This window comes from Sciurus carolinensis, chromosome 4 (assembly GCF_902686445.1).
Source record: "Sciurus carolinensis chromosome 4, mSciCar1.2, whole genome shotgun sequence".
NCBI classification, from domain to species: Eukaryota; Metazoa; Chordata; class Mammalia; order Rodentia; family Sciuridae; genus Sciurus; species Sciurus carolinensis.
Genome location: NC_062216.1, coordinates 167,093,638 through 167,101,257, shown reverse-complemented (window position 1 = coordinate 167,101,257; position 7,620 = coordinate 167,093,638).

Sequence of the window (7,620 nt, the reverse complement as noted above, 5' to 3'; positions counted from 1 at the left end):
GGAAGGAGAGATGCAGAGGGATGATCATCGACATATCCCTCCCACCTGCTCCTTAGGGAGCTGATCCGAGTTGGGCAGATATGTGAATGCTGTGGTAGCAGTGGATCTCCCGGCGCCCACTGCTCTGGAGTTCAGATCACTTTCACAGGATTCTAAGGTTCACCACCACCCTGGGAGCAGAGCAGGGACGCCAGCCACACTACAGGCAGGGGAACTGAGACTGAAAGCAGCTCCCCGTCTTTGCCGGTGCTCTGAGGCAGAGCTGGGATCACCAAGCCCTGATTTCAGGCCACAGTTTCAGTCTTGAAGAATAGCTGCCTCCAAGCCCAGAGGCCTTAACGTGGCCGTGGCTCTTCCTGCCCACTCGGCCTGAGCTCAAGTGGGAGATCCGGGGCAAGTCACTGGCTAGCTCTGAGCCTCAGGCACTGTGGAAGGGGCACACAGTCCCTCCCACAGGCACCTGTGAAAGTCAAGATTAAAAGGAGCAACAGGTGCAAGTGTTTTGTAAACAGTTCACATGGCGCAGATGCCTCTAGAACCTCCAGAACCCCAGCCCATTCTGGTCCTCCTCCCACGCCCCTCTTTTCTGCCTTGTCCCTTCCAGCCTCCAGGCTCAGCGGTTCCCTCTCTCCAGCAGCTTTCCCAGACAATCCAGCTCTCAAATCTTGCTCCTCTTGTTGAGTTCCCGAAGCAATTATTATTTGGACAATTCTTTTTGCAACTTTGTCTTGGGAAATCCCTTCACGGTTTCCCTGAACCTCTTCTGAGGGGACTGACTTACTTGCATGCTGTATTTTGCCTGGAGAGGGATTTTCCCTTTAAAACTGGGGCTTACAGGGCTGAGGATGTGGCTCAGTATTAGAGCACTTGCTTAGCATGTGTGAGGCCCTGGCTTCAATCCCCCACGTGAAAAAAAATGAGAATAATTAAAATTGAGGCTTAGGGCTCATATCCGGAGAAATTATAAAATGCTTCTCCCACCTTTCTCCTTCCCGGTTCCCTTCTCTACTGACTTTACCGTCCTGGGATTCCTATCTTCCATAGATGCTATGAATCCATCAACAGGTGACACTGTGACAAGCAAGAAAAGGAAAATCAGATTTCTTTGTAATTAATACCTGCTAGTGTAAAAATATCATGACCCACTATTTTTTCAGCGGAGGGCTCACCTGGGTCACCCACCCAGCACAGGAACATGTTCTGCCAATCTAGGTGGTCAGATTGGGACCATGATTTATCTGAGGGGTAAGAACTTCCAGGTTCCTTACTGCATCGCAAAGGAAGCACTTTGTGTCTTCCCAACTGCACGGGAGACCCTGGCAGTAGCCCAGGTTTTCTCCATGAAGCTCGAATCACCCGACTGAGAAGAGGTCCTGAATTTGGGATTTCGAGAAACCGCCTCCTCCAAGTCTGGAGACGTGCACGTAGACCAGAGCCCGACCCCCGGGAGCCTGACTCGAATCCAGGAGCCCTGTGGTTTCAGCTGGGGGTCTCAGGCAAGTCGCCCCTTTCCCTGAGCCTTGGGTGCCTGTGGAGTGATGGTCCTCCCCAGAGAGCAGCTACAGGGATGAAGATGACGGGAAGCGGGGCCTTGTGAGCGATGTCGGGTGGCACGCATGTCAGAGGTTTCGTCGTCACTCTGCAGGGTCATCATTTTGCCCAACCTCTTCAGAAGGCAGGGCCAGCGGCGCCCTCAGAGGGCCTCACGAGGGCCTTAAGGTGCTCGGGCCTCGGCCTCAGACCCATCCGGGAAGCGTCCTAAATGCACTTTCCTGGGCTCCACCTCAGACCCGTGGGACCCAAATCTCTGGGGAAGGAGAGATCTTGGAGGCTGCATTTTCACAAAGCTCTAGGGGTGACATCCTGCCGCCAACGGTCTGAAGACCCTGTGCCGGAGGCCCAGAATGCACAGGGTTTCCAGCTCAGGGTGGGGCTGTTCAGGCCACCAACCACCCCATCCCGGGGGCCTCACCGTCCCAATGGCCAGGCTGTTGTGTGGTCCTAGAGGGGAGCAGCTGCCGGGGCCACAGCCAGGGCTTCCCGGAGGAAAGGGCATCTCCAGGCCTGGGGTCTTGAAGGAGATGCCGGTGGTCCTAGGCTGAGGGAGGGCAGGTGCGAAGGCTTCAGGGGCAGGAGGTGCTGGTTCAAGGCACAGTCCCTGCCCTCAGGGAGTCACAGTCTGGGGTGTGACAGTGACTGACAGGATGCAGCTGCTCTGCCAGTCCTTTTGGGAGGCCCAGGGTGAGACCCACCTCTGCCAGCATAGAGGTGGTGAGGGCCAGCCAGGGCCTCGGAGGGCAGTAAGCGCCTTCCTCCAGGAAGCGGGGGATTCTGGGAACTGAACCCAGGGCGAGGACAGCCACCCACCTCAGGGCTGGGCGGGCTGGAGCTCCAAGCCTCTCTCCTAGCTCACTCCTGCTCCCTGTTGCCACTCCTGTCTCCCCAGGAAGGCGGTGACCTTTCGCCCAGCCCAGCCCTGCCACTGAAAGCTGTGTGGATGATGGCAAGTTCCAACCCCTCTCTGGACTTGGGTTCCCACCAGGACGCCATCCTCCCAGCCTCAGATTCCATGGCCAGAGGTCGCCCCCGCCAACCTTTTCCTGGAGAAGTGCTGCCACCTGGTGGCTGCTAGGAGAAATACCTCCTGGGAAACCAGAACCACCTCCCTTGCCAGTCACCACCTGTGGTCTCAGGCTGGCTGCTGAGCCCGGACACTTGGTAGTTTGTGGACAGTGGGTGAGGCTGGTGTCACACACAAGCTGGGCTTTGCCTAACCCACCCACCCCTCAGTTGCTGCTGTCCCCCAGCACGAGGTCTGCAGTCCTCACCATCTGACCCCACCAGGCTCTGAAAGGTCAAGAAGACAAGGGTGGGTCTGGTGGATCCTGCTCAGTCCCCAGCTCATGGAGGTGAGCACGGTTTCCAAGTCCAGCGAGAACAGCGGAAGCAGCAGCCAGCGCTCAGCGCGCGGGCCCTCCATCCTGGGGTCTGACTCCTGCACTCCTTCCCTCACTGGTTCAGCAAACATTTATGTGCGCCTACCATGTCCAGGTCACCAGGACACAGGGAAGGGGGCAGGTGCACGTGAGCAGCACAGGCAGCAAGGCATGGGCCAATTCCGGCTGCCATGGGCCTCAAACCAGAACCAGACCCCAGGTCCTGTACCTGCCGCTGGGGACCCCAGCAGGGGAGGGAGAGAGCTGTCGGGTCTGTATTTTCCCAGAGCCCACTGGCCTCATGGGCAGATCGAGGGGTCCAGGGAGGCCCCCTGGGGCAGCCTGATGAAATACGGGAGAGGGGACGCTTGACAGGGAAGCTGGGTTGGAGAGGAAGAAGGGACCCTGGCCAAGTGGGCCAGCCTTGGGGACTATGGGTCTGTAGGTCAGAGTACCTAGGGACAGGACCATGTCCCCACTGGGGCATGCTGGGAGGGGACCAGGGTTGCTCAGAGGGGTTTGCTTCCTTCTGGAAGCCTATTCCCAGCTTCAGTGAAGTCGGGGACCTCACTGCCCTTGGTCACAGGGTGACCCTCTCCTCCCTTCTCGCTGGCTGCCTCTAGTTGGCTGCCCTGGCTAGAGGTGGGACGTGGGCCTCTGTGGGGCCCAAAGTCCCCCCAACCACCCCCTAAGAAGCTCTATTCCTGGCTCAGCTTGGCATGTAATGGGCTGACCTCTGACCTTGCCTTCCCCCTCTCCCCCAGCACTCTGCCCTCTGGGTTAGGTCAGCGATGAAAGCTGCTGGGAGCCCAGGGGGAGGAGGAGAGGGACAGTGCCCGATTGTTCCCCACCCCTCCTCATCAAGGAGCGCTGGTCTTTGCTCCTACCCTCCTACCCCGCCCCCAGTCTCCGCCAGGGTTCTCAGACTCCCCGCCCCCTCCCACCCCTGGAGACTGCGAAGCCACAATCTGGCTTGGAGCCCGAGGCTCAGGCCCAGGCTGGGGAGTCTGGTAGGATCAGAGTCAGAAGAACTTGAGTGTCAATGGCCCTCTCTGAGCCTCGGTGACCTCAAGTGTGGAATGGGAGCTTGGGACCCTAAGAGCCAGGCCAGCCCCACAAGAAGGTTCTAAGGATGACACCCAAAGATGGACCCAAGGGCCTGTCCCTCCTTTCTCCATGCCTGGCCTGCAGTATCCACTTGGCCACGGCTCTTACCCAGGACCCAGGGCCCTGCATGGCAGCAGAGTCACAATGGCTAGACTAGAGTCCATCCTAAGCCTTCCAGGTGGCAGGGCAAGGGTCCCGTCTGCCACTGCAGGGGAGACTCAGCCAGTCTTTGCACTTTGCTCTTTCTGTTTTTCTGAATCTGCTTGATAAACTCCACCAAAAACCCTGTGCGGGTTTTGACCAGAATTGAATTGAATTAGACATTAATATGGGAAGAACTAACATCCTCACGTTGACTCTGCAGGTCTGCTGCTTCTCTGCATCAAGGAAGGTCTTTTTATAAAATTCTTACCTTACGGAAATTTTCAGCCAAGTGTGGTGGCTCACACCGGCAATCCCAGCAACTTGGGAGGCTGAGGCAGGAGGATTGAGAGTTTGAGGCCTGCCTCAGCGAACTAGCAAGGTCCTAAGCACCTTACTGAGACCCTCTCTGAAAATTAAAAATAAAAAGGTTCTGGGAATGTGGCTTGGTGGTTAAGTGCCCCTGGGTTCAATCCTTGTGGTACAAAAAAAAAAAAAAAAAAAGAAAAAGAAAAAAAGAAAAGAAAAAGAAAATGCAATACTAGGAAATTCTCAAATCTGCATAAATAGAGAATAACAAGCCTTTTTAACCCAACGCCAAGCTTCACCAGTGTCCCCTTATGGTCACTATGTCTTCAGCCACAACCCTGTCCATGCTGCACCCCTTCTCCATTCCAGCATTCTTTCTGTGGGGTCTTTAATGTCTTTGAGTAACATTTTTGTCTGTTTTTATTCTCAAATAGTTCTAGAGTCACAGAAAGTTGCAAAAATGGTAGAGAGGACCAGGTGCCCTTTACCCAGTTTCCCCCAAACGTGGAATCTCATGTAGCTAGAGAACTTGGTCACAACCAAGGCAGTAGCGTTGGTCCCCTGCGCAGACCTTAATGGGTTACCAGGTCCGGCGGGCAGACGGGCGCACGTGTGCGAGTGCGCATGCGCATGTCCGTGGCCCCTTTAAGAACTCTTGGGTGCGGGGCTTGTGCTCATCTTTGGCAGGTAGGGAGTTCCTTTCCACTCATGTGCTAGGACGTGTTTATCAGGTGCAGAGGCCGAAGTTTCTGTTCAGGGCCAAGGTGGTCTCATGACTCCTCTGCCTGAATTTATTCACACAGTGAGTTGTGTTGACAGATTTCCAAATGTCAAACCCCCCTTGCATTTTGAGGACGAAGCGTTTGGGTCGTGATTGGGTTGTGTCCTTCTCACCCACTGTTGGGTGGATTTGCTCATTTTTATTTCGGGCTCTTGCACCTCATTTCTCGGCAGGGTTGATCTCTGTGCCTTTGGATGTACTTTGCAGGTAGAAAACAGCCATCTGAGTCTCTCCAGTGTCTGTCTGGGGTCTTTGTCCCCTGTCACTGTCCTTCCCCCCCATACACTGCTTTGACTTGAAACAGCCCAGTGGGTGCTCCCCAGGGTGGCATCAGATGGAGGTCACCTGCTGAATGCTCCCACCTGCTGCCAGGCAGCCATGAAGGACGCGAGCTGGAAACCTGGGTCCCCAGCTTCAGAAGGGCCTGCAGAGTGTGGCCCCCAAACCAGCCCAGGGGCTGCCTCTCCTGGCCTCTCACTGAAAAGGGAGGTTTGACAGCAGCCCTCCCCGCGGGTGCCGGCTCAGCCCCCGCCCAGCCCTGCAGAGGAAGTGGCTAAGAGGGGCTGGGGCAGGGGTTAATGACCCCATTGTGCTCAGGGCTGATGGATGGCCCGCTTGTCAGTGACAGTGGCAGAGCCTTAGCAGCCCCAGGGAGACCCCTTCGATAGCCACTGGGGACACCTACTGCTGTGGGGAAGCCAGGCCAGCCCCACACCGTAGCCCTCCACTGCTCTGCCCCCACCAGCGGCTACAGGGAGATGGCGAGACCCCACCCCATCTCAGGGACCTGCCGCAGGCTGTCCCAGGCCAGCCACGCCTGTCTTCTCTACAACCAGGATCTGGTGGCACCTCACTTACTGGGAAACTGAGATGTGACTTGATCGGGAAGACACCCAGGAGCAGAGCTGGGTCCCACGACCCCCAGCTCCACATGCCGGCAGGGCCAGCACGAGGGAGTCCGCCGTGAGCCAGAACAGATCCTCCCTCCAGGGCCTCACAGTCCAGCGGGGTCGGGGAGGGAACAGCGGGGGCCAGAGTGGAGCTCCCAGCCCAGCCAAGAGATCAGGGAGGCTGCCAGGAGCTGATGCTGGGGCAGATACTTAGGGGATGAGTAGGAGTTAGACTAAAGTGGATGGGGGCAGTAGGGAAAAGTATTCCAGACAGAGGGAACAGCATAAGCAAAGGCACAGAGTAAAACCAGCATGGTATGTGTGAACCACAGCAGTTCTGTGGTAAGAGTGGAGAAAAGTCTCCAGGGCCCAGCACACTGTGTTAGATGTTCAGACTTGGCAGTTTGTCACTTGGGCGGGGGAAGAGTCAGGATCTGGGCTCTGCCTGCTTCTGTTCATCCATGTACTCCTTCTCTCATCATTCAGCTCAAAGTAGCGATGAGAGCTTGGGCAGGTGCCACGGTTCAGAGGTGAGGTGCCCACAAGTTCATGTGTGAGACAATCAATGCAAAGACGTTCAGAGTGAGCCGGGCACTGTGGCACCGATGTGATCCCAGCGGCTCGGGAGACTGAGGCAGGAGGAGCACAAGTTCAAAGCCAGCCTGGGCAACTGAGTGAGGCCCTAAGCAGCTCCGTGAGACCCTGTCTCTAATGAAATACACACAGGGCTGGGGATGTGGCTCCTTGGTTAAGCGCCCCTGGGTTCAGCCCCCAGTACAGAGGTGAGAGTCCCTGATAGGGATTAACTGGGTGGTGACTGTAGGCAGGTGGGGTGTGGCTGGAGGAGGTGGGTTGATGGGGGCATGCCTTTGGGGTTTATACTTTGTCCCTGGTCCAGGTACCCCCCTCTCTCTCTCTCTGTGTCCTGGTGTCATGTCCTGAGCCACTTTCCCCTGCCACACCCTTCTGCCATGATTTTCTGCCTCACCACGGTCCCGAGCAACGGAGCTGCCATGGATAGACTGAGACCCCTGAAACCATGACCCTCAAGTAAACTTTTCCTCCTCTCAAATTGTCCTTGTCAGGTCTTTTGGTCACAGCAGTGAAAAATCTGACTAAAATAGCAGGTCACTCCCTGGTGATGGCCTCCCAGTTGGCCCTCCCCGCACTGCCTGGACCTGGTCCCCAAGCAGGACCTGGGAGACAGGGGCAGATGAGCTCAGCAGAACCTCGCCTGGCATCTTCCCTTAGGAGACCAGGGCCAGGCGGGGCCCACAGAGACTGCGCAGGCTCAGAACGTTGGAAACGGGGAAGGGGCTCGGGACGTCTCTCAGCTAGGACCTTGCCTGGGGTGTGCAAGGTCCTGGGTTCAATCCCCAGAGCGAAAAATTAAAGTGATTTTCAAAATGAACCCCCATAGGATGCATAACTAGACTGCATTAATTAAAAAAAGGAA